Genomic DNA, 26,183 nt, shown 5'->3' on the forward strand with positions numbered 1-26,183 from the left:
CCTTCCTCAGGCCCTGTGCCCAACTCCAACCCCTGTCGAGTAATCACCACACCCCACCCCCAGACGCAATGCAGAACGTCAGTCCTCAATAGAGGTTTTACCTTTGTACCCCTGCATCCATACCTCCAATGATTCCAAGTACACCATGATGTCAGTCAGGTTCTTCTTCCGTCGCCTCCAGGCCTATTTCTCGGGCAAAATCTCCTTGTCTACCAGTGACGGCCGCTTCTCTCATCTCCAGCATTCTTCCTCCTCGTGGATTTTCCCTGCTGACCTTCTCACCTCTCTTGATTTTTTCATCAACTGCTGCGGCAACGGCAGCCATCTTGAATTCTCAACTCCCCTTACCCACTCCAATCTCGTTCCCTCCGAATGCACAGCTCTCTGCTCACTCAGTACCAATCCCATTATTCTAATCAAGCACTCCGGGAAGGCAGGTGCCATTACAGTCAAATAGTCTGACCTCTACCATGCTGAGGTCAGGCATCAGCTTAGTTTAATTTAGAGATTTAGCGAGGAAACAGGCCCTTCGACCCACAATGACCACGCCGACCAGCGATCCCCGCACACTAACGCCATCCTACACACGCTAGGGACAAATTACTATTATACCAAACCAATTAACATACAAACCTCTACATCTTTGGAGTGTGGAAGGAAACCGGAGGTCCCGGAGAAAACCCATGCACGTCACAGGGAGAACATACAGACAAGCACCCATAGTCCAGGATCGAAGCTGTGTCCCTGGTGCTGTAAGGCAGCAACTCTACCACTACGCCATTGTGCTGCCCCTCAAGTTCTAGGACACCTACATCTTGATCAGAGATCTAATTACTTCCCCTCAACCACCACTCTGCCTGGCGGAACATATTCTCACCATTAATAACCTGTTTTGACTCCTCTCATTTTCTTTAAGTCAATGGTATAGTCATGGTCACTCCTGTGGACCCAAGCTATGCCTGTCTTTTTGTTGGTTATGTTGACACTCCTTGTTCCAAACGTACCCCGGCACCATTCCCCAACTGTTTCCCTGGGGAAAGAGAAACGACTGCATCAGGGATGCAACCTGCACCCTTGCAGAAATGATTTAATCAACTTTACCACTAACTTCCACCCTGCCCTAAAATTCACTTGGAGTATTGCTGAGACCACCCTCCCATTTCTAGATCCCTCTGCCTGTTGTCCACAGCAAACCCACTGACTTCCAAAGCCACGTTGTCTACACCTCCTCGCACCCTGCTTCATGCCAGGGCACCATTCCTTATTCTCAGTTTCACAGTCTCTGCCACAACTGCCCTTGCTGCGTTGCAGGGTCGGCCTGGCCAAGCGAAGTTGTCGGTGCCCTCCATCGCTGCTCCACCGCTCCGTGCTGCTGCAGGCTGCATCCGATCCACAAGCTAGTCTCTTGGAGCGGCACCCGATATAATCGAGCCCCAGGCTGCTGCAGGCCCACTCCACCGACACCTCATTCCGGGCACGTCTACCCGCGAGCCGTTTGGCTCAAGCCGCAAGCCAAATACTTGTTGATTTTCACGTGTTCAATCCTAACTTCTAAAATGACACTGACCTTCACTGTTCACATTTCTTACATCTGCTTTGGTGAGATATATTGCTTGGCTCATTTTGAGTGGTAATAAATTAGTCCAATATTTTTTATCATGACATTTGTGTCAAGCCACCACAAAGGTAATCATCTATCTCAATGAACAATGAAATATTAGCCTCTCATGCTGAACTTATAAGAAAGGGCCAGAGATATTTCATCACTTAAAAACAACTATCCACGGAACTAGGCTGGCTGGGCTTAAATTTGAAATAACATTTAGTTCCATGGTATACACTTTGATTAAAATATCCAAAAGACCAACTCTCCTCCTGTGAGTGAATTTTTGGCCTGGTTCCCATTAAAACCAGGTCAGAAAGGAGTATTATATTTAAAAAAAAATAATTCCCACCCATTACGCACATACAACCACCGTTGCAGGTTACAATTCCCTCCTGGAGATATTTTTACAATGTCTAATTAAAGTTGCCTTGCCTAATTAAAGTTGCCTTGCCTAATTAAAGTTGCCTTGCCTAATTAAAGTTGCCTTGCCTAATTCAACATCTGAACTTGTGATAGACACAAAATGCTGGAGTAGCACAGCGGGATAGGCAACATCACCGGAGAGATTAGGAATGGGTGACCTTTTGGGTCAAGATTCTTCTTCAGAGTCTGAGTTACTCCAGCATTTTGTGTCAATCTTCAGTGTAAACCAGCATCTGCAGTTCATTCCGACACATCTGAACGTGGCTAATTTCACTGTTGTTCAAAACTGATCAGGAATATACCAACAAAAACACTTTGGAGACAATTCTGCTACCTGTGATTCTTGTAGTTAAGGCTAGAACATGGCCTTTGATGTTCATTGCTCTGAACTTCCTGGAGGAAGGGGAGCAATGCCTGAAGAAGGATCTCGACCCGAAAGGTCACCTATCCATGTTCTCCAGAGATGCTGCCTGACCTGCTGAGTTACTCCGGCAATTTGTGGCTTTTCCTTGGGGAAGGTACTGGCTAATGCAAGCAGAACCTAAATATCTGGTCTTAAATATCTGAAACAGGCATCAATGGAATGGAATGGAATACTTTATTGTCACATGTGACAAGCCACAGTGAAATTCTTTGCTTGCATACAAGGTATGCAAAGAGCAGCTACCTATGGCGCTGTCAAAGTTATAAAGTACGGCGGGTCCTCATTTGTTCACCCCCCCCCCCTTAAACCCCTCCCTCACGGCGGTCCCCTAACGCCGGGTCCTCATCAATGAACTTTTAATGAGAGTGTCACCCAGTGCACCCTCAATGGCCAATCCCAACACACCCCCAATTGCCAAGCCTGCCCATATTTCATGCGACATTCTTGTTTTGCTGCTCAATCTCATGTCCATTCTGAGCTCTGGCTGGGCTCGCAGTCTGTGAAGTCGCTGGCCTTTGTTCCAAGTGGTAATAGGCTGGATGGGACAGGCAGATCAAGACATTTGCAAAGACTCAGTTGACCAGTGTGTTTCACCAGAGTTCTGTTGAGAGATGAGTTTGAGTTTATTGTCACGTGTACCGAGGTGCAGTGATAAGGTTTTAGTTGCGCGCTAACGAGTCAGTGGAAAGACAATACATGATTACAATCATGCCATTTACAGTGTGCAGACACATGATGAAGGGAATGGCGTTTAGTGCAAGATAAAGTCTGATCAAAGATAGTCCAAGGGTCTCCAATGAGGTAGATAGCTGTTCAGAACTGCTCTCTAGTTTATTTATTTTTTAGTTTGGAGATACAGCACAGAAACTGGCCCTTTCGGCCCACCAGGTCCAGTGATCCCCACGCATTAACACTATCCTATACCCACTAGGGACAATTTACATTTATACCAAGCCAATTAACCTGCGTACCTGTACGTCTTTGGAGTGTGGGAGGAAACTGAAGATCTCGGGGAAAACCCACGCAGGTGGTAGGATGGTTCCGATGTTGGTAGGATGGTTCAGTTGTCTGATAATAGCCAGGCCAAAAATGTCCCTGAATCTGGAGATGTACGTTTTCACACTTTTATACCTTTTGCCCGATGGGAGAAGGGAAAAGAGGTAGAATCCGGGGTGCGACTCGTCCTTGATTATGCTGGTTTGCCTTGCTGAGGCAGCGTGATGTGTCAACGGAAGGTTGGTTTGTGAGTATAATCTTGAGAGTTCTGCTCTCAGCAATGAGAAAATGAGTACACTGAAAATTAGCTCGCTTAATTTTCATGAATGTGTCAATAAATTAGTGGGTTGGAACATGGCTGATAATGCCTGTGTTAGTTTGGTCCTAAGCAGTACTTAATCTTATAAAAACATGACAGGAGAATAGAGATGTGCAACTGCAGGATGGAAAGCTACCATGTAATGGAGTAAATGAAATATTAAATATTCCATTCCAAACCAATTTCAAACCCAAAGAAAAAGGGGGCGGGGGCACAGTGGCACAGCGGTAGAGTTGCTACCTTACATTGCGAGAGACCCAGGGTTGATCCTGACTACGGGTGCTGTTTGTATGGAGTTTTTATGTTCTCACTGTGATCGCGCAGGTTTTCTCCATGCGGTCCAGTTTCCTCCCATTCCGAAGACGCACAGATTTGTAGGTTGATTGGCCTCTGTAAATTGTCCCTTGTGTGTAGGTTGGAACTGGTGTACGGGGTGATCGTTGGTCGGCGCGGACTCAGAGCGGCCAAAGAGCCTGTTTCTACACTGTATCTCTAAACGAAACTAAACCAAACGAAGGTTATTACTGCAAGATGGTTTGAAAGATGTCTGAAAACAATATAAATCATAATGGAAATTTTATTGGTATATCCAAAGACCAATGGCTGATCTGAGGATTCAAATTCTCAACTTGCAGTGATGTACTGGGAAAATATAGGTTTCATTCGATAAGTGCAGAAATATATTAAGTAACTAGACTGTGGGACCCGTTGGGTCCCAGCACCACACGAGAGGGCTAGTCGCCCAACGCAATATTCCACCGCTCCACCAATTTGAATATTGGTGGCCAGAGGTGGGGGGGACGCCTTTCTGGAGCGCTAGTATGGGTGTTGTGGGATTAAGGGACTGGTTTCCAGAGGGCTAGTATGGATATTGTGGGCAGAATGGATTCTTGGGCTGGCGGCTCAGTCACTCAAGCCTGTTGTGCTGGCAGCTCACTTATTCATGGCTGGTGGGCTGGCAGTTGACTCACGGCTATTCCTTGAAATTCCATTTCAAGCAGGGTGCAAGGCCACCAAATTTAAGTGCAGTTTCATACCATTTCAAGCAGGGTGGAAGGCCACTAAAGACAGCGAGTCGTGACCTCTCCCTCCTCCATCTTGCAGAGACTGAGACACGCCCACACTTCTGGGTTGTATAGTCCCCCCCACCAGAAGGGGCATGGCCTTCATGGCGTGATTGACAGGAGAGAGATTCTCAACATTTTTTAAACACTATTAACTCTTATTTTGCATCGATGGGAAACATCCTTGCCACCTAATGAGCGGAGGGGGACTCTGAGTAAGATGTCAAAAATCACAGCCGTACGTGGTATCAATATAAAGCACAAACAGGAAGTGGTCAAGATTAGACTTTTAATTATATAGAAGGCAAGGCAACTTTAATTAGGCAAGGCAACTTTAATTAGGCAACAAGCTTAGCATTACATAATTAGGCTAACCACAGCTTTAGCATTTCCAAACCATAGGCAACACAGCTTTAGCATTTCCAAACCAAAGGCAACACAGCTTTAGCATTTCCAAACCAAAGGCAACACAGCTTTAGCATTTCTAAACTATATTTTCAAACCACATTAAGGGCACTGACAGGTCAGTAAAACCACTGACAGTTTCGTAGACATGTGTTCAGTGTTAGTCACAGCTCAAACTGAGAGACGTGACCCTCTCGCTCCCCCATCTTGCAGAAACTGACTGAGGCACTCAACACTTCCGGGTTTTATAGTCCGTCCGGAAGGGGCGTGGCCTTCAGGAGAGAGAATCTCAACATTTTTTAAACACTAATAACTATTTTATTTTTCATCGATGGGAAAAATCCTCTTGTCCTACACAGAGGAGGGAGACTCTGAGTAAGATGGCCAAATATCACAGCCGTAAGTGGCAGCGTTTTTTCTAAAATCAATATAGAGAACACCAGGAAGTGGTCAAGATCAGACTTTTAGTAATATAGATAACAGTTTTGAGCTGTTGAACAGTTTTGTGGCATTCAGGTGATAAGAATATATCCATTTGTGGTGGCAAAATCTCCCTAAATTCAGGAACAAAAACGTGAGGAAATGTTAACAAAATACCTGGCAAATGAAGCAAAAGGAAATGCATTCAAATGCAAAATATTGAATTCATAATGGGCCACCCGAACTCCCATGGCACTGAAAATAGTGTAATGCCAAGTGTTGTGTTCAAGTTAAGCAGTGCTCTAAATATCAGGACATTAAAATTGAAATGGCTGGAAATAGTCAGCGGATGAGCTGAATAGATCTCAAAATAATTGGACTGGAATGTGCAGATGTAATTCATCATTCTAAAATCGCACAGTCTGTGCTTATTCGTGTATTTAGATTACTGATTCCTTTGGCTCTGCTTATAATAGAAACTGTCCATAACTGTAGCCTCTGGGCTTCCTGGTTTCCCAGAGGCAGTTCATATTGCGAATGGGGCAGCTAGATTAAATATTAATCCAAGAAAATACATGCCGATGTTAAAACACACACGTTGTACAACCATAATAGTTCACAGTTCATCATATCCAATTTACATCACACTTTAGGTACTGTTCGTTGGTTTATCTGTCTATTATATATTGGAATACCAGTGCCCAGATTGCCACACGCAAACCAAAATCTTTCAAACTGTCTAGCAGTGATAACCTTTGTTTAGTTTAGTCTTGCTTAGAGATACAGCTTGGAAACAGGCCCTTCGGCCCCTCTGAGTCCGCGCTGAGCACCGCTGATCACCCTGTACACCAGTTCTATGCTACGCACTAGGGAATGCATTCCACCAATATTTTTTTGTGTCAGTCTGAGCATAATATTAATTGAATTTATGATGAACAATGTTCACTGTGTGTCATCTACAGTACATAATTAATTAAACTCCATCTGCTTTTAATTGTGCAGCAAAGAGTGATGCGCTCACTGGGTGGAATTACTTCAAATTCTTGCTCCATGTTTGACTGAAACATCCATATATTTCCCCACAGCATTTTTCCCAGTTATTATTTTTTCCCCCTTTGAATCTTCGCATGAGTAGATAACTTCTGATTGGTTGCATGGGGGATTCTGAAATTGTAGTTTATTAGAGAGACAGCGCCCCTTCGACCCACCGAGTCCACGCCGACCATCGATCCCTGCACATTAACTCTATCCTACACACACTAGGGACAATGTTTGCATTTATACCAAGCCAATTAACCTACAAACCTGTATGCCTTTGGTGTGTGGGAGGAAACCGGAGATCCCGGAGCAAACCCACGGGAAGAACGTACAGACTCCGTACAGACGGTACCCATGGTCAGGATCGAACCCAGGTCTCAGGCACAGTAAGGCAGTTGCTCTACCACTATGTCACCGTGTCGCTCAATGACAATGACAATCTATAACGGCCCTATGAAATGCAATTTTTGCAATCCTTTTTTTTGTTAAATGAAGGGCACATGAACTATCTTCATGTGAAGAACTGATGGAAATTGGTGAACGTCTGGATATCACAGCACATTATTGATCAGTCATAATATTTATTTAACCTTTACTATACCACAGCTAAATTAAGAAAACTGGCCCCAGCTTCACTCCTTGTCCTGAAACAGTACTTTCTTCTTAGATATATATAAGGCATTGACCTGTTTGAATTGTGAGTAACCATACTAATTAATAGAGTGCTCACACCCGATTAGCTCAGAATCTGACCCTTTTTAACAAGTCTTCACCTGTTCTGTGTCTAATTATTTCATGGTGTTTCCTTCCTCTAGAATCGATAGTTGCAATGTTTGATCCAACGAAGGCATGCAAATAATTAGACAACACTAAAATGGCTGGACACAAAGTAATGCAGAAAATAGAATTGGAAACTGGCTAAGCACATAAGATTTAGTTGTTAATTTCCTTTTAAGTGTTCATTTACAGCATAGAGGCATACAGCACAGAAGCGGGCTCTTCGACCCATCTTGTCCATGCTGACCAAGATGCTAGTCCCATTTGCCCACATTTGGCCCATATCCCTCAAAACCTATTAAACATTTATAGCATACATGCTTATCTTTGCAGATATAGAGCTGTCAGATAGAATAGATGCCGCAGGAAACCGTCCAATGCAAATGTTTAAAACCTAGAAATATGAATGCATAACACTTCAAAATAAAGTGCCTCACAATCTAAATTTGAGTTTACCCAAAATAGATTAGCAAATATTTTCAGATGTCTGGTGCAACTGGGCACTTCCAGTCATGATCCATGTTGGCTTCCCCTGGCTTCAGATACATTCCTGACGTTATTGTTTAATGCATTTTGCTGCCCGTGCCAAAGTTCCACATCACTACCATCATGGAACAGTTCCAGTCGAATAGGGGGAACATCATGAGAAGTGGATGGTACCAAGGATAGTCCGGTTGCTGTAGGCAAGGTAGGAATGATTATTAGTCCTTTAGTCCTTCAGTTCAGTTTAAGAATAAGGGGTAAGCCATTTAGAACTTTTTCACACAGAGTCTGTGAGTCTGTGGAATTCTCTGCCTCCGAGGGCAGTGGAGGCCAGTTCCCTGGATACTTTCAAGAGAGAGCTTGATAGCGCTCTTAAAGATAGTGGAGTCAGGCGATATGGGGAGAAGGCAGGAACAGGGTACTGATTGTGGATGATCAGCCATGATCACATTGAATGGCAGTGCTGGCTCGAAAGACCAAATGGCCTACTCCTGCACCTATTGTCTATTGATGGCTGGCTGAGGGAGGAGAGGAAGCAAGGATATTGTCAGGGTAGAATAGGTGGTCTTTCTGATTCACTGGATGTGAACTGAATCTCAACCCTGCTCTGAGAGTTGTTCACGTTATCGGGTGGCGCCGCGCGCAGCTGCCTCACCAGCAGTCTGTTCGTCCTTCCACCTTTATTGTTATTTTTAGTCTGTTTAAAAGTTTGTTCCTGGAGGTTTCTTAGTCTTTTTTATGTGGGGAGGTGGGGAGGGGAAGGGGGAATCTTCCCTGTCCCTTTCCCAGTCACTTCCTGGTCGGGATGCGTCTTTTCTCTGAGCTGTCCTTGCAGCCTACCATCTGCATTGGCACGGCCTTTCCTGCCAGAGACCGGCCAGAGCTTCAGCAACGGCACAGCACTGGATTCCATCACAGAGCGGGCGATGCCTTATCGGGGATCGCTGTGTTGGAGCTGCGGAGCGTTGGGCCTGCCGTGGAGCTGTGGTTTGCGGAGCTTCCAGCCGCAGGCAGCGCTGACTTTAACATCGCGGAGCCTGGGATTTTTGCTGAGGATCGCCGGTGTTGGAGCTCCGTCCAGCTCCGCCTGTGGACTTCGGGAGCCGTGGTCTCCGGTAGGAAGTGGCCGATTCGGAAACTCCAAGCCGTTGAGAGTGTTCTCCGTTCCGACGCTGGAGCTCTGATCATCCCGGCGAGAGGGCCTGAAACATCGGGCCGCCCGTAGTGATGACTGCAGAGAGCCCAAAGGCCCCGACCACGAGTGAGCAAAGTGGAAGAGGACTGAACTTTATCGCCTTCCCTCACTGTGGGAAACGTTGATTCTGCTGTGTGGGGATGTTCATGTTAAACTCTATCGTGTATTGTGTTCTTTTTATTCGTATGGTTGTACGGTAACTCAAATCTCACTGTACCAATTGGTGCATGTGATAATAAATGTCTCTTGAACTCTTGACTTTACACTTTTGCAATGGCAGTTTTGAGAAAAGTGAATCAATGTCCCGGATTCTTGGTTCTTGGTTTCTTGGTCCTCCAAAATATTCCAAATGGAATTTAAACTGGAGGTGGTGAAGGGAGGGCTTAAGCCAGAAAAGGTTATTGGGAAGAAAGAGCTACTTTAAATTTAGTTGCATCTGGTTGGGTAACCATAGTTGGGTGGAGATTATTCCATGCTTTAATTGTGCGGGGGAAGAACGAATTGCTGTATACATCTGTCTTTGTAGCTGGGATCACAAATTGGATCGAATGCCCTCGTCTGCTCCTAATTGGTTTGGGTTTGGTGTAGGTCTTGTAGTCTATGTCGAGCTGACCATTTAACATTTTGTAAAAACAGGTGAGCTTCACGTCTGTCTTGGAGAGGGTTCCACCCCAGAGAATTCAGAAGTTTGGTGACATCGCTTCTCTCTCATAAATGTTAGTAACAAATCCAGCTGCCTGTCTTTGGACACGTTCGATGGAAGAAATGTTTTTAGGATGTGAAGTTTTTGCAGAGATGTGAACTCTAGTTTCCACTCCAGCTTTTTAAATATCCATTCAATCTGCCATACCTTTAGTTTGTGATTTCACTCTGTCAAGCTCCACCATTCCTTCAGTTAAGTTTAGTTTATTGTCAGGTGTACCAAGGTACAGTGAAAAGTTTTTGTTGTGTGCCAACCAGTCAGTGGAAAGCGGAAAGACAATGCATGATTATAATCGAGGCATCCACAGTGTTCTGATACATGATAAAGGGAATTACGTGAATAATGTTTAGTGCAAGATAAAGTCCAGTAAAGTCTAATCAAAATAGTCTGAGGGTTTCCAATGAAATAGAGAGTGGCTCAGGAACGCTCTCGAGTTGTTGATAAGATGATTCAGTTGCCTGAGAGCAGCTGGGATGAAACTTTCCCTGAATCTGAAGGTGTGCATTTTCACACGTCTGCATGTGTTGCCTGATGGGAGAGGGAGGAAAAAAGAACATGGATAAATATTTTCCTTTAACTGTTTTTCACTTTTCCGTGGCCAACCTGAATTTGAAATGCAAAAGGTTTTGTTGGAGAATTCTAGATCTTCACCACAGTGGAGTAAAAAATACACACCTTCATGCAGAACGATAAAGTGCATTTCATTATTCAGCCAATTCTGGGACTGGCCTGAAATTGTGGTGTTATCAGCCCTCAGCCTGAGGTCAGACCTAAGGAGGATGCACTTGACTGATTGTTAATTGATACTGCACAATGTTGAATGGCGTTCGATAATGTGTGCAGACAGCTATTTCAGGCACGTGCTTGCATTTTTTTCTTGGACTGGTGCCTTGAAGGGAATTGTCGCTAATACTGGAGCCCCAAAAGTAATAGTGGCGCGGGCACTGAAATGCCTGGGGTCCAGGAACGTGAAGCAAAGAGCAAGGTAGATGGCTGGCTCTCCTCTCCTCAACTGGAGGAGCGGATGATTGCAGACATGAGGCCGAGGCAAGTGCTCGACTGGAAAGGTACTTGTGCCCAATGTTCTTGCCCATTCAGCAGCAGAAAGGAGAGAAGAAATAGAAACAAAAAGCTGAAGTAACTCAGCGGGACAGGCAGCATCTCTTGATAGAAGGAATGTTTTGGGTCGAGACCCTTCTACAGACTGCTGTTTAAGAGTGGCGTATAAGAGAACAAAAAGGGCAGAGTGTAGTGGAGACCCAGGATAGGTTCTGAGCAAGCTCTTCTCCATACAAGTTGGACTGTTCGGGAAGCTACCACATTTCCCTTCTCAAGTCACTACCTGTGAACTGATAAAACCTCTCTCACAACTTTGACTGAATTTTTTGAGGAGGTGTTTTCACGAGGGATGTGATATTAAATGCTGGTATTGGGCTTGATGAGGTCTTTGACAAGCTCCTGCATGTTAAGTTGAGAGCCAATGGTGTACAGAGCAGACTGGCAAATTGGATCCAAAATTGACTGCATGGTAAGATGCAGAAGTTGATGGAGGAGAGTTTATTTTCTGATGAGAAATCCACATCCAATAGTGTACCGCGAGGATTGGTGCTGGCACCCCAGATCTTTACATCAATGACTCGGATATGAATGGAGAAGGTGTGATAAGTAAGAATACAGTTAATATGAACATCACAGACACTGAGGAAGGTTATCTAAAACTACAGCATGATACAGATTTGCTGGAAAGTTAGGTAGAATAATGTCAAATGGAATTCAATCTTGGCGAGTGTGAGGTGGTGCCTGTTGGGAGGGCAAGTGAGGATATTACATTTGCAGCAAATGGTTGGCCCTAGGCAGTGTTGATGAACATAGGTACAAAGTGTTAATGTTGAAGACGAAGTGCATCTCATCCACAGCATCCCGTATTTATTCTTCAGCACTCGTTAACCCTTTGTACCTCTAACATTTCTTTACTTTCCATTATAAATAGGCTCCTCAAGATCATTTTCTGCATTTAGTGTTCTTTGCTTTCTCCTTTACAAATTGTTTGCGACTACCTCCCTTCCTTGTGCTTTGCTTACAATATTGGAAGAAAACAAAGTGACATAAAGTAGTGGATAATAATGATCTGTAGTCTTGTGTGCATAAAGATCAATTGCTCCTATGTTATCTCTTCAAAGTGGATCGGTAAACAAGCTCAGTCCGCCTGTACCTACCTGATCGCCCGGTTGCCAAACTCTAATTCCCCTTCCCATTCCCACACTGACCTTTCTGTCCTAGGCCTCCTCCATTGTCAGAGTGAGGCCAAACGCAAATTGGAGGAACAGCATCTCATATTTCGCTTGAGCAGCTTACAGCCCAGTAGTATGAATATTGGTTTCTCTAACTTCAATTAACCCCGCATTCCCTCTCTCTCCATCCCTTCCCCATCCAAGTCATTCAAGTTCAAGTGAGTTTATTGTCATGTGTCCCTGTATAGGACAATGAAATTCTTGCTTTGCTTAAGCACACAGAAAATAGTAGGCATTTACTACAAAACAGATAATTGTGTCCATATACCATGATATAAATATATACACACATGAATAAATAAACTGATAAAGTGCAAATAGCAGAAAGTGGTTATTAATAATCAGAGTTTTGTCCGAGCCAGGTTTAATAGCCTGATGACTGTGGGGAAGTAGCTATTCCTGAACCTGGTTGTTGCAGTCTTCAGGCTCCTGTACCTTCTACCTGAAGGTAGCAGGGAGATGAGTGTGTGGCCAGGATGGTGTGGGTCTTTGATGATACTGCCAGCCTTTTTGAGGCAGCGACTGCGATAAATCCCCTCGATGGAAGGAAGGTCAGAGCCGATGATGGACTGGGCAGTGTTTACTACTTTTTGTAGTCTTTTCCTCTCCAGGGCGCTCAAATTGCCGAACCAAGCCACGATGCAACCGGTCAGCATGCTCTCTACTGTGCACCTGTAGAAGTTAGAGAGAGTCTTCCTTGACAAACCGACTCTCCGTAATCTTCTCAGGAAGTAGAGGCGCTGATGAGCTTTTTTGATAATTGCGTTAGTGTTCTCGGACCAGGAAAGATCTTCAGAGATGTGCACGCCCAGGAATTTGAAGTTCTTGACCCTTTCAACCATCGACCCGTCTATATAAATGGGGCTGTGGGTCCCCCTCCTACTCCTTCCAAAGTCCACAATCAGTTCCTTGGTTTTGCTGGTGTTGAGGGCCAGGTTATTGCGCTGGCACCATATGGACAGTTGCTCGATCTCTCTTCTATACTCTGACTCATCCCCATCAGTGATACGCCCCACAATAGTGGTGGCGTCAGCGAACTTGATGATGGAGTTCGCACTGTGGTTGGCTACGCAGTCATGGGTATAGAGTGAGTACAGCAGGGGGCTGAGCACGCAGCCTTGAGGTGCTCCCGTGCTGATTGTTATCGAGGCTGACACATTTCCACCAATACGAACAGACCGTGGTCTGTGGAGTTGCAGAGGGATGCGCAGAGACCCAGTTCTGCGAGTTTGGTAACCAGTTTGGAGGGGATGATTGTGTTGAATGCCGAGCTGTAATCGATGAATAACAGCCTGACATATGAGTTTTTGTTGTCCAAGTGGTCCAGTGCGGAGTGGAGGGCCAGCGAGATCGCATCCACCGTTGATCTGTTGTGGCGGTACGCGAACTGCAGTGGGTCCAGGTTTTTGTCGAGGTAGGAGTTGATTTGCTCCATGATCAGCCTCTCAAAGCACTTCATCACCACCGGCGTTAGTGCCACTGGTCGATAGTCGTTGAGGCACGTCACCTTACTCTTCTTGGGCACCGGTATAATTGATGCCCTTTTAAAGCAGGTGGGGACCTTAGACCTCAGAAGTGAGAGGTTGAAAATGTCCGTAAAAACTCCCGCCAGTTGGTCCGCACAGGTTTTTAGAACACGACCGGGTATATCATCAGGACCAGGTGCTTTTCTGGGGTTCACCCCTCTGAAGGATTCCCTGATGTCGGCCTCTGTGACTGAGACTGAAATGCCATCACAGCGAATGGGGGATCGGGAAGGCACATCAGTATTCTCCCTGTCAAAGCGTGCGTAAAACGCATTGAGCTCGTCAGGGAGTGATGTTACACCGACATTCGAGCTGCCTCCTGGTTTCGCCTTGTAGGAGGTGATTGCATTCAGGCCCTGCCACAGCTGCCGAATATCTGTCTCGTCCTCCAGTTTGGAGCAGAAGTCCCTTTTGGCCTTTTTGATGGCCTTACCAAGGTCGTATCTGGTCTTCATGTAGGCCACTGTATCATCGGACATGAATTCCCTGTGTCTGGACTTTAGAAGAGTGCGGATCTCAAAGTTCATCCAAGGTTTCTGATTGTGAAACACTCGGAAGGTTTTTGTAGGGTTGCAGTCCTCCACACATTTCTTTATGAACTCTGTAACGACTGTGGCGTATTCGTTCAAGTCCGTTGCCGAGTCCTTGAACATTGCCCAGTCTACAGACTCCAAACAGTCCTGGAGTTGTTCTTCTGCCCCCCCCCCCCCCCCCCCCCCCCCCCCGACCAGCTCTGTACTGTCCTCACTTCTGGGGGTGCGCTCTTAATTGCTGCCTGTAGGCAGGAAGAAGCAGCACCGCGGTATGGTCGGACCTACCGAAGTGAGGGCGAGGGATAGAACGATAGACATTCTTGATGGTGGTGTAGCAGTGGTCGAGGGTGTTAGGTCCTCTGGTGCAGCAGGAGACATGTTGGTGGAAGTTGGGGAGTGATTTCTTGAAGTTCGCCTTATTGAAGTCCCCAGCAATGGTGGTAAATGCCTCGGGGTAAGTCGTCTTGTTGAGTCTCTGTCTAAACTCGTTCTCACCTAACAAACAGCTAACAATGGCCTGTTTCCTTTATCATGGTTACTTTTTTGCATATCTTACATTCATATATTCTATATCTCTCTCCATCACTGTCTACATCTCTCATTTCCCTTTCCCCTGACTCTCAGTCTCATCAAGGGTTTCGACCCAAAACATCACCTATTCCTTTTCTCCAGGGATGCTGTCTGACCCGCTGAGTTACCTCGGCTTTTTGTGTCTATCTTCAGTGAAACTGTAACCCGTATCCAAAGTTGTTCAACACTGTTTTTCATTCTACCAAGTTAATTGAATTAAACATAGTGGCCCCATCAATCCCCAAAACAGTTCTCTCTATAAATTGGAAGCACTAGCCCTCTTGTCTACTAGCAACAAACAACCGGCATTGAAAGTAATGGAATTACATTGAAGAAACACAATAGTGCAGACAACCACAACATAACAGCCGATTCAGCACCACTGACTGGGGATGGATTTCTTGCCATGCACCTGAGGGTACAAGAACAATTCTATTTTTTCAATAACTATACGTCATAGAGTGTAAATCTGTTTAGGGAACATAAATACTTTTAAATGTTTTATTCATGAACACAATATTTTACATTTGCCTGTAATTCCCACTGTGGCAGATTACCAAATAAAGATCTTTGTGCTATCTGATCATTGCTCCACTATTATCCAACAAACTGTGCACATCTCACAGAGTTACACTTATACAGCATAAATGTCACCTATTCATGTTCTCCAGAGATGCTGCCTGACCTGCTGAGTTACTCCTGCACTTTGTTTGTAAACCAGCATCTACAGTTCCTTGTTTCTATGTTTGGACATTTACCCTTTGTTACTTGGCAGAATTATAAGATCATAAGTGATAGGAGCAGAATTAGGCCATTCGGCCCATCAAGTCCACTCCACCCATCAATCATGACTGATCTTTTTCTCCTAACCCCATTGTCCTGCCTTCTCCCCATAAAGCCTTGACACCAAAATACACAAAAGTGTCACCTACCTCTCGATATTTGGTTGACTTTAAGAGGATGTAATTAGAACATAGTACAAATGTGTGGGAAGTAACTGCAGATGCTGGTTTAAACAAGTACAACACAGCGCTTCAGCCATTAATGTCCGCCAAACATGATGCCAAGTTAAACTAATCTCCACTGCCTACACATGATCCATATCCTTCCATTCCCTGCATATCCATGTACCTATCTAAAGACCTCAAATGCCACTATCGTACCTGCCTCCACGCTCCCCTAGCTGCATGTTTCAGGCACCTACCACCTTCAGAGTTAAAAAAAAAGTGCCCTACGCATCTCCTCTGAACTTTTGTTCTCTCTAATACCCTCTAATATCCAGAAGATTAAGATGATGACTTGGTTGTTTACACGCACACACACCCCTATCACAGACAGAAGTGGGTAAAAAACTATGAGTAAGCCAATTCTTAAACTGAACAACCAAGTCACCATCTTAATCTTATGGATCACCTTAACAGGAAATAACTTATCAAAATCCAAGTAGACAACATCCACTGCCCTATCCTCATCAATCATGTTCATCACTTCCTTGAAAAAGTTAATCAAGTCCATAGGTCATAACAATCCAATACAATAAAATACGGTTTTATTCGTCACATTGCACATAAAGTGCAAGTGAAATGAATATGTCAGCAGCGGTACAATGAGAAAGAACACACAACACACAATAAAAATTTAACACAAACATCCACCACAGCATTCATCACTGTGGTGGAAGGCACAAATTTTGGCCAGTCCTCCTCCATTTTCCCCCGTGGTCAGGACCAGAGTCCAGAGCCAGTCCAGAGTCGGCTCTTCCCCACCAGAGGCCGCGGCTTTAGGTTGGTGTAGGCCGCAGGCCGGCGGTCGCAGATTTAAAGTTCCCGCCGCAGCCAGAAACACCGCAGACCGCAGGGCCGGCGGTCGAAGCTCCCCTCCAGGGGTGATGGTTAGCCCACGCCAGGTCCGCGGTAGAAGTTGGCCGCGGGCCGGCAGCGGTGGCTTCTTCTTCTCCCGGGTCCCCCACGAGGGATCCCGGGCTGCAGACGCCTCGCCAGCTGGAGCTCTGCAGATCGCGGCTTCAGATCGCGGCTTCAGATCGCGGGCCAGCAAAACGGAGCGCTCCCCTCCGGCAAGCCCCAGCTAGGGCTCGCCCGCTCCGCGCCGAGAGTCCGCACTGCGCCCGTCGCTGAAGCCACGGCGCGTCTCCGGGAAAGGCCGCGCCGATCCTTGCTGTTAGGCCACTGGAGAGGCGACCTGGAAAAAGTCGCCTCTCCATGGAGGAGGCGACCAAAACGGTTTCCCCCCCCCACACCACCCCCCACACAAAACACACCGAGAAACATTAAAAAGACACTTTAAAACCTGCTAAAAAAACAAAAAAAGTTGAAATAACGGACACGCTGCTGACAGGGCGCCGGCTTGCAGCGCCCCCACCGTTAACCTGACATGGACTAAGACTTGCTCACTGCCCCCAATTAGTCTTTTCTCTTACAAATGTGAGTGAATACAGAAATTAAGATGGTACGACTTTAGTGATGTGTGATTATCATGCAAATAACTTTTAGTTTAGTTATTTTCTGTAAACCTATATCATGATTTCTATGAAGAGCTTCACATTGGACACATTGGCAAACACAATAGCAGTGCCTATTTTTGTGACAGTATGAGCCAGTACGTCCGCAGAAAAAAAACACACAATAGTTTATTGCAATCTGAGCAACATGTTAACCAAACAGGATTGTATCTTTCGTGTAGCAAAATGGTCACCAGGAATTTGTTGCAACTAATTCCATTCAACTCAACAAAGGAATAACTTCACAGGAAGTGCATCTTTACATTGTACTTCCAGTGACACTATTTCAGTCGAGTGGGAGAAACAAATTCCTGAATGCAGCTTCTCAAGAAAGCGAGAGAGGCTGTTAAATCTAACATCTTTATTCTTTGTGAATTGTCCACCTACATTGTTATTATGGCTCTTCAGTGCAATTTCCAGAAAGGTTTCAACAGTCAATTATTTATCGGCCCATTTATTGTGTTCAGTCCAATGGCCAAGCCTTTCACTATATTTCTAAGCATGAATCTCCACTTCCAGACATATCTATACATACACTGAATCATTCTGGAGGATTTGTTATGTATTATTTTAACAATGATTGCTTATTTATACAGCATGGAAACAGGCCCTTCGGCCCACTGAGTCCAATGCTGACCAATGATCACCCTGTACACTAGTTCTATCGTACACACAAGGGACAATTTACAGAAAGCAATTAACCTGCACGCCTTTGCAATGTGGGAGGAAACCTGAGCATCTGGAGAAAACCCACGCGGTCACAGGGAGAATGTTCAGACTCCGTTCAGCCAGCACCTGTAGTCAGGATCGAACCTGGGTCTCTGGCGCTGTTAGGCAGCAACTTTACCGTTTTTCTACTGTTCCACGCTTTATAGGTCAGCATCAACGCAAACATGTACTCGGCTTGTACTCGCTAGAATTTAGAAGATTGAGGGGGATCTTATAGAAACTTACAAAATTCTTAAGGGGTTGGACAGGCTAGATGCAGGAAGATTGTTCCCGATGTTGGGGAAGTCCAGAACAAGGGGTCACAGTTTAAGGATAAGGGGGAAATCTTTTGGGACCGAGATGAGAAAAACATTTTTCACACAGAAAGTGGTGAATCTCTGGAATTCTCTGCCACAGAAGGTAATTGAGGCCAGTTCATTGGCTATATTTAAGAGGGAGTTAGATGTGGCCCTTGTGGTTAAAGGTATCAGGGGGTATGGAGAGAAGGCAGGTACAGGATACTGAGTTGGATGATCATATTGAATGGCGGTGCAGGCTCGAAGGGCCGAATGGCCTACTCCTACACCTATTTTCTATGTTTCTATGAACAACATGAATTATTATACAATGTCATTTCATATTTCCCCATGAACAAAGAATGAATAATGAATGAATGAATAAGTTTATTGGCCAAGTATTCACATACAAGGAATTTGCCTTGGTGCTCCACCCGCAAGTGACAACATGACATACAGTGACAGTTAAGAATGATACATAAAACATTAAACATTAATAATAAAACATTATTGATTAAACATCCCAAGGGTCGCGCCATCATAGCTGTCGAACCCCTCGGCACGGGAGTGGTTCAGTCCGGAGGCGGCCCTTAACCAGAGGGTTTAAAGGCAGGGGTTTGGGTGCCATCTTTCTCTCGTTTGGACTTCCCTACAACCGGGAGGAACATAATTAAAGGTGCCTCTCAAAATACTTGACTCCTCTCTTCCTTAATGATCTGGATGAGGGAATTGAAGGCAACATCTCCAAGTTTGCGGATGACACTAAGCTGGGGGGCAGTGTTAGCTGTGAGGAAGATGCTAGGAGACTGCAAGGTGACTTGGATAGGCTGGGTGAGTGGGCAAATGTTTGGCAGATGAAGTATAATGTGGATAAATGTGAGGTTATCCATTTTGGTGGCAAAAACAGGAAAGCAGACTATTATCTAAATGGTGGCCGACTAGGAAAAGGGGAGATGCAGCGAGACCTGGGTGTCATGGTACACCAGTCATTGAAAGTGGGCATGCAGGTGCAGCAGGCAGTGAAGAAAGCGAATGGTATGTTAGCTTTCATAGCAAAAGGATTTGAGTATAGGAGCAGGGAGGTTCTACTGCAGTTGTACAGGGTCTTGGTGAGACCACACCTGGAGTATTGCGTACAGTTTTGGTCTCCAAATCTGAGGAAGGACATTATTGCCATAGAGGGAGTGCAGAGAAGGTTCACCAGACTGATTCCTGGGATGTCAGGACTGTCTTATGAAGAAAGACTGGATAGACTTGGTTTATACTCTCTAGAATTTAGGAGATTGAGAGGGGATCTTATAGAAACTTACAAAATTCTTAAGGGGTTGGACAGGCTAGATGCAGGAAGATTGCTCCCGATGTTGGGGAAGTCCAGGACAAGGGGTCACAGCTTAAGGATAAGGGGGAAATCCTTTAAAACCGAGATGAGAAGAACTTTTTTCACACAGAGAGTGGTGAATCTCTGGAACTCCCTGCCACAGAGGGTAGTCGAGGCCAGTTCATTGGCTATATTTAAGAGGGAGTTAGATGTGGCCCTGGTGGCTAAGGGGATCAGAGGGTATGGAGAGAAGGCAGGTACGGGATACTGAGTTGGATGATCAGCCATGATCATATTGAATGGCGGTGCAGGCTCGAAGGGCCGAATGGCCTACTCCTGCACCTAATTTCTATGTTTCTATTTCTATGTTTCTATGTTTTTGAGACCCACGCACCACACTACAGATTTTTGGTTATTGAGTAGAGCTACTACTCGTGGAAAAAAAGATGTTTTTATGTCTGGCTGTGGCAGCTTTGACAGTCCGGAGTCGCCTTCCAGATTCAATGATTCAAAGAGTTTTGTGGCCAGAGTGAGAGGGGTCAGAGATGATCTTACCCGCTCGCTTCTTGGCCCTTGCAGTGTACAGTTCGTCAATGGAGGGAAGGTTGCAGCCAATAACCTACTCAGCTGATCGGACGATTCGCTGCAGCCTCCAGGTGTCGTGCTTGGTGGCCGAGCTAAACCAGACCATGATGGAGAAGGTGAGGACAGACTCTACGATGGCCGTATAGAATTGGACCATCATTGCCTGTGGCAGATTGTGCTTCCTCAGCTGCCGCAGGATGTACATCCTCTGTTGTGCCTTTTTGACCGTGGAATCGATGGTAGCCCCCCACTTAAGGTCCTTAGAGATGATGGTTCCCAGGAACTTAAAATACTCCACAGATGTGACTGTAGTGTTGTTGATGGTGAGTGGGGTGAGGAGAGGTGGAGCTCTCCTAAGGTCTACAATCAATTCCACTGTCTTAAGAGCATTGAGCTCCAGGTTGTTGCGATGGCACTAGGACACCAGCTGTGACGCTTCCTGTCTGTAGGCTTATTCCACCCCATCCTGGATCGGTCCAATCAGGGTTGTGTAGTTCGCAAACTTGAGAAGCTTGACAGAGGAGTTAGTGGAGGTGCAGTCATTGGTGTAGAGGAGAGGGGAGAGAGGAGTGTACGCAGCCTTGCGGTGCTCCTTTGCTGAGGGTTTGCGGGTCCGAGATGTGCTTTCCCAGCCTCACATGCTGCTTCCTGTCTGTCAGGAAGCTGGTGATTCACTGACAGAGGGGTTCAGGCACAGTCAACTCGGAAGGTTTTAGCTCTGGCACAATGGTGTTGAATGCAGAGCTAAAATCAACAAACAAAATCCTCGCATAGATCCCCTGGCGGTCTAGGTGTTGGAGGATGAAGTGCAGGCCCAGGTTGACTGCGTCATCCACAGATCTATTGGCCCGATATGCAAACTGCAGAGGGTCCAGCAGGGGGTTTGTGATATTTTTCAGCTTGGCCAGCACAAGCCTTTCAAGGGTCTTCATGACTACAGAGGTCAGTGCGACAGGCCATGCTGACTATCCCTAATCCCTCCTTACCTTTCCAAACGCATGTAAATCCTATCTCTCAGATTACCCTCCAATACCTTGCCCACCACAGATGTAGTTCCCTGGCTTTCTCTGTTTTTTCCTTGTCCTTGCAGTGTTTCATAAATGGAGGCCTTACATTAGTGACAGTTTGGTCTTGTAGCACCTTAACCTAGGCTATCGTTGATACAAATATTCCTGCCAGTGACCATGCAATTTCTTCCCTGGTTTCCCACAATGTCCTAAAAACCTTTGCATTCGGGTCCCAGGGATTTGTCTGCCTTGATGCATTTTAAGATCTCCAGCACCTCCTCTTCAATAATGTGGACTATCTGCAAGATATTATTGTTACATTCATTCATTCTTCAAGACATACTTATTGCAGTATTCAGAAATCGTTTAACTTCTAGGTGCAGCAGTATTCCAGTTCAGAAGTGAGGTGCAGTCTGTAAGTTTGTGTTAAGCATTTATTTAAATAATGTAAGAGGGCAATGAGGGCCAGGAACAACACTGGGACCGTCAAACGGGCCCATCAGCGACTGCACTTCCTGAGGAAACTCAAACAGGCCTCACTCCCCACCAACATCCTCAGGACTTTCTACAGGGGTACGGTGGAGTCTGTACTCACATACTGCATAAACACGTGGTACTCCAACTGTAACTGCTCAGACAGGAAGGCTCTGCAGAGGGTGGTGAGGGGAGCAGAGAGGATCATTGGCGTCTCCCTACCCTCGGTACAAGAACTGTTCCAGAGCCGCTGTCTGAAAAAAGCTCTGAGAATAGCTAAGGACAAACTGCACCCCCTCCACATACACCTGGATCTCCTGCCATCAGGCAAGAGATATCGAAGCATCGAAGCCCGGACTACAAGACTGCTAAACAGCTTCTATCCACAGGCTGTGAGGCTGCTAAACAATCACTCTGTACTCACAGTCACCTGATTCTGCGGCTTTGCACTGACATTTTAATAACTCTGGCACTGGCCACTCAAATCAGCTGCCCTGGACATTTTAATGATTGGTTTTACTGTATTTTAATGTTGCTGTTTTACCTGCTTTTAACTATTTATACAGTTTCATCAGGGACTGGATTGTTTTTTATTGTTTTTATTATGTGTGAAATGTTTAAGTTTCATGTGCGATGCTCCGGTATTCCCTGGGAAACGTCTTCTCATTTTACACTGTGCAACTGTTGCTTTGCAAGATGACAATAAAGGTTGATTTGATTTGATTTGATTAGATTACAGTTGTCAAAGTTGGAGTGGAGAATGATATTAATGGGCATCAACCAGTGAATTGTTTGAGAAGTTTTGAACACATATTACATTTAGCGCAAATCACATTTCAGTGACTTTACCAAGAAGCTGTACTACACCCAGGATCAATTAACCATCATTTGGAGTTGTTGGTGATTGGACTTGTAGGTCTTTAGCCAGGGTCTTAAATTACTCTTATGCCCCTGTCCCACTTAGGAAACCTGAACGGAAACCTCTGGAGACTTTGCGCCCCACCCAAGGTTTCCGTGCGGTTCCCGGAGGTTGCAGGTGGTTGCAGGTAGTGGAAGCAGGTAGGGAGACTGACACAAACCTCCGGGAACCTCCGGGAACTGCACGGAAACCTTGGGTGGGGCGCAAAGTCTCCAGAGGTTTCCGTTCAGGTTTCCTAAGTGGGACAGGGGCATTAGACAGACACAAAAAGCTGGAGTAACTCAGCAGGTCAGACAGTATCTCTGGAGAAAAGGAATAGGTGACGTTTCGGGTCAAGACCCTTCTTCAGACTGGGTGTCAGGGGCAAGGGGAACAAGAGAAATAAGCGATGTGGGGAGATGCAGATCAAATGAATGAAAGATATGCAAAAAAGTAATGATGATAAAGGAAACATGCCATAGTTAGTTGTGAGTTGGGTGAGAACGAGTTGTGTGAGAATGAGACTCAAGAAGACAAATTTGAAGCTGGTATGACTTGGGTGGGGGAGGAATGGAGAGAGAGGGAATGCAAGAGTTACTTGAAGTTAGAGAAATCAATATTAATACCACTGGGTTGCAAGCTGCCCAAGCAAAATATGGGATGTTGTTCCTCCAATTTGCGTTTGACCTCCCTCTGACAATGGAGGAGGCCTCAGACAGAAAGGTCAACGTGGGAATGGGAACGGGAATTAAAGTGTTTGGCAACCGGGAGCTTGTTCTTTTGACCACAATAATTTTTAATAACTTTTTAATATGTATTCTTTTAAGTACTTCAAAACGGACATTTATATCTCAATATAAACTGGAAAGATTCTGTATATATTTTTAAAGTCATTAACATTTAATATCAGATTATGTGATATTATTGCAGATTGACCCGGATGAAAAATACTTTCAGTTGTTGAGTGTAGACAAAAATGCTGGAGAAACTCAGCAGGTGAGGCAGTATCTATGGAGCGAAGGAATAGGCGACCCTTGTCTGAAGAAGGGTCTCAACCCAAAATGTCACCTATTCCTTCGCTGCACAGATACTGCCTCACCCACTGAGTTTCTCCAGCATTTTAGTCTACCTTCGATGTCTCCAGCATCTGCAGTTCTTTCTTAAACGTTCAGTTGTTGAGTACTATTTTTGTACACATCAATAATTATTCTTAAAGTACTACTCTATTGCACAGATTCAGTTGAAATTTTATGTATAGTGATGTGCAAATAAGACTTAGTTTAACTTAGTTTATTGTTTATTGTCACGTGTACCGAGGTACAGTGAAAAGCTTTTGTTGCATGCTAACCAGTCAGTGGAAAGACAATACATGATAACAATTGAGTAATTCACAGTGTATAGATACACGATAAAGGGAATAACATGAAGATAAAGTCCAGTATTGTCCGATCAAAGATAGTCCGTGGATCACCAATGAGGTTGATAGTAGTTCAGCGTTGCTCTCTTGTTGTGGTAGGATGGTTCAGTTGCCTGATAACACCATTAATATGAATTGATCTCATCTATATCAAAAATAAAAACAGAAAATGCTGGAAGAACTCTGTCAGTCGAGCAGTATCTGTGGAAAGCGAAGCTTAAGCTTTGAGAAAGAGACAAGCTGGTGTCAGAAACATTTGGCAATAATTTTAATGCCAATGTATAACAAAACTTTTATATCACTTGCAGCAAAAAATAAGATATGATCCAGCTCTCAATGCAGGAATTGTGTTACATCTTTTATGTTTTAACCATGTAAAATCAGCAAGTAGGAGAATTTCAAGACACTTGCTTGGAGTTTTACAAAGGCCAAATAATGAGTTATTGGAATAATTCTTCTTTCATGATGGTCATTTCACAAGCTTTTGTCTTTCCTGGGAATATTTTGTTTTAGCCTTAGTATCAAATCTGTATGTTAATAAATCTGTTTTTTTCTGGCATCATGCATTCTACAGACTTGCATATTTTGATCATCCCATTAGACATGTGGGCCAATTTGGTGCTAATGTTTTCAGTGGAGGATTTTAAATAACTTACTCAAACATTTAGCCAAATGCTTTGCATATGATTAAGCTGATTTTAGTTAATTGGAAATCAGCGACCATGCATTAATGATGAGGCCACTTTTACCATTAACTCATTTATGGTCAACTCATTTACGGAATATGGACCCTCCGTTCGTTAGTGATTAGTGTTACATTAACTAATTTATTCAGCGCATCGCCATCCATGTAGAAGATTTGTCAAAGGCAGATCTGAAGTTCAGCAAATATTTAACTTGATGGTTTTGTGTCCTCATTAATTCAGGTACTGAAGTATGAATAAAGGGCATGCTTTCAGCAGCTTTTGGGCAGTTAATCTAACAAGTTTACTTCACAGTGAAATAATCAGATTCAAGGTACTATGAATTTAGTTTGAATGGTTGGGTCATTACTTCTGGAGAATTAGATTAAATTGTCCCTCTCCAGATATAGTTTCTGCGAATTCCAAATGTCTCGAAAATTTAGCCTATTGCTTGGCATGTGATTAAGCTGATTTTACTTAATTGGAAATCAGCGACCGTGCATTAATGTTGAGGCCACTTTTACTATTAACACTCATTTCTGGTCAATTTATTTATGGAATACGAAGACATGGTTAATTCAGAGACTAGGGTCATGAACTTAAAGAAAGTAGACTTTGACGGTATGAGATGGGAATTGGCTAGGATAGACTGGCAAATGGTACTTAAAGGGTTGACAGTGGAGATGCAATGGCAAAGATGAACTACAAAAATTGTTCATCCCGGTCTGGCGAAAAAATATAACGGGGAAAGCGGCTCAACTGTGGTTAATGAGAGAAATTAAGGATAGTGTTGAATCCATGGAAAAGGCATATAAATTGGCCAGAGGAAGCAGCAAACCAGAGGACAGGGAGAAATATAAAACTCAACAGAGGACGCCAAAGGGATTAATTAAGAGGGGAAAATAAAGCACGAAAGAAAGCTTGCAGGGAATATAAAAACTGTAAATGCTTTTTTAGGTATGTGAAGATGAAAAGATTAGTGAAGACAAATGTAGGTCCCTTACAGTCAGAAACAGGTACATTTATAATGGGAAACAAGGAAATGGCAGATCAGTTAAACAAGTACTTTGGTTCTGTTTTCACTAAGGAAGACACAAACAATCTCCCAGAAATACTAGTGTACCAAAGATCTGGTGGGAGGGAACAGAAGGCTCGGTGCTGGGACCCCAGTTATTTATTATATATATATATTAGTGATTTAAACGAGGGAATTAAATGTGACATCTCCATCTCCATAATGTGGATAAATGTGAGGTTATCCACTTTGGTGGCAAGAAAAGGAAGGCAGATTATTATCTGAATGGTGTCAGATTAGGAAAAGAGGAGGTTCAACGAGACATGGGTGTGTTGTACATCAGTCACTGAAAGTAAGCATGCAGGTACAGCAGGCAGTGAAGAAAGCTAATGGCATGTTGGTCTTCATTGCTAGAGGATTTGAGTTTAGGAGCAAGGAACTGCAGTTGTACAGGGCCTTGGTGAGACCACACCTGGAGTATTGTGTGCAGT

General features: G+C 44.6%; 1 protein-coding gene and 1 long non-coding RNA gene across 4 annotated transcripts in view; one reads left to right on the forward strand and one right to left on the reverse strand.

Annotated features, from left to right (window-relative positions):
- Positions 1–26,183, forward strand: part of spock1 (SPARC (osteonectin), cwcv and kazal like domains proteoglycan 1) — a 389,701-nt gene that overhangs the window by 200,041 nt on the left and 163,477 nt on the right. The window lies entirely within an intron of this gene.
- Positions 3,890–25,370, reverse strand: LOC116978310. Its single transcript, XR_004413430.1, has 3 exons — positions 25,247–25,370; positions 12,117–12,120; positions 3,890–3,900 (listed from the first exon to the last, which is right to left on the reverse strand). It is a non-coding gene; the product is annotated as an uncharacterized LOC116978310 (long non-coding RNA).

Source organism: Amblyraja radiata, chromosome 11, assembly GCF_010909765.2.
Source record: "Amblyraja radiata isolate CabotCenter1 chromosome 11, sAmbRad1.1.pri, whole genome shotgun sequence".
Lineage (NCBI taxonomy): Eukaryota > Metazoa > Chordata > Chondrichthyes > Rajiformes > Rajidae > Amblyraja > Amblyraja radiata.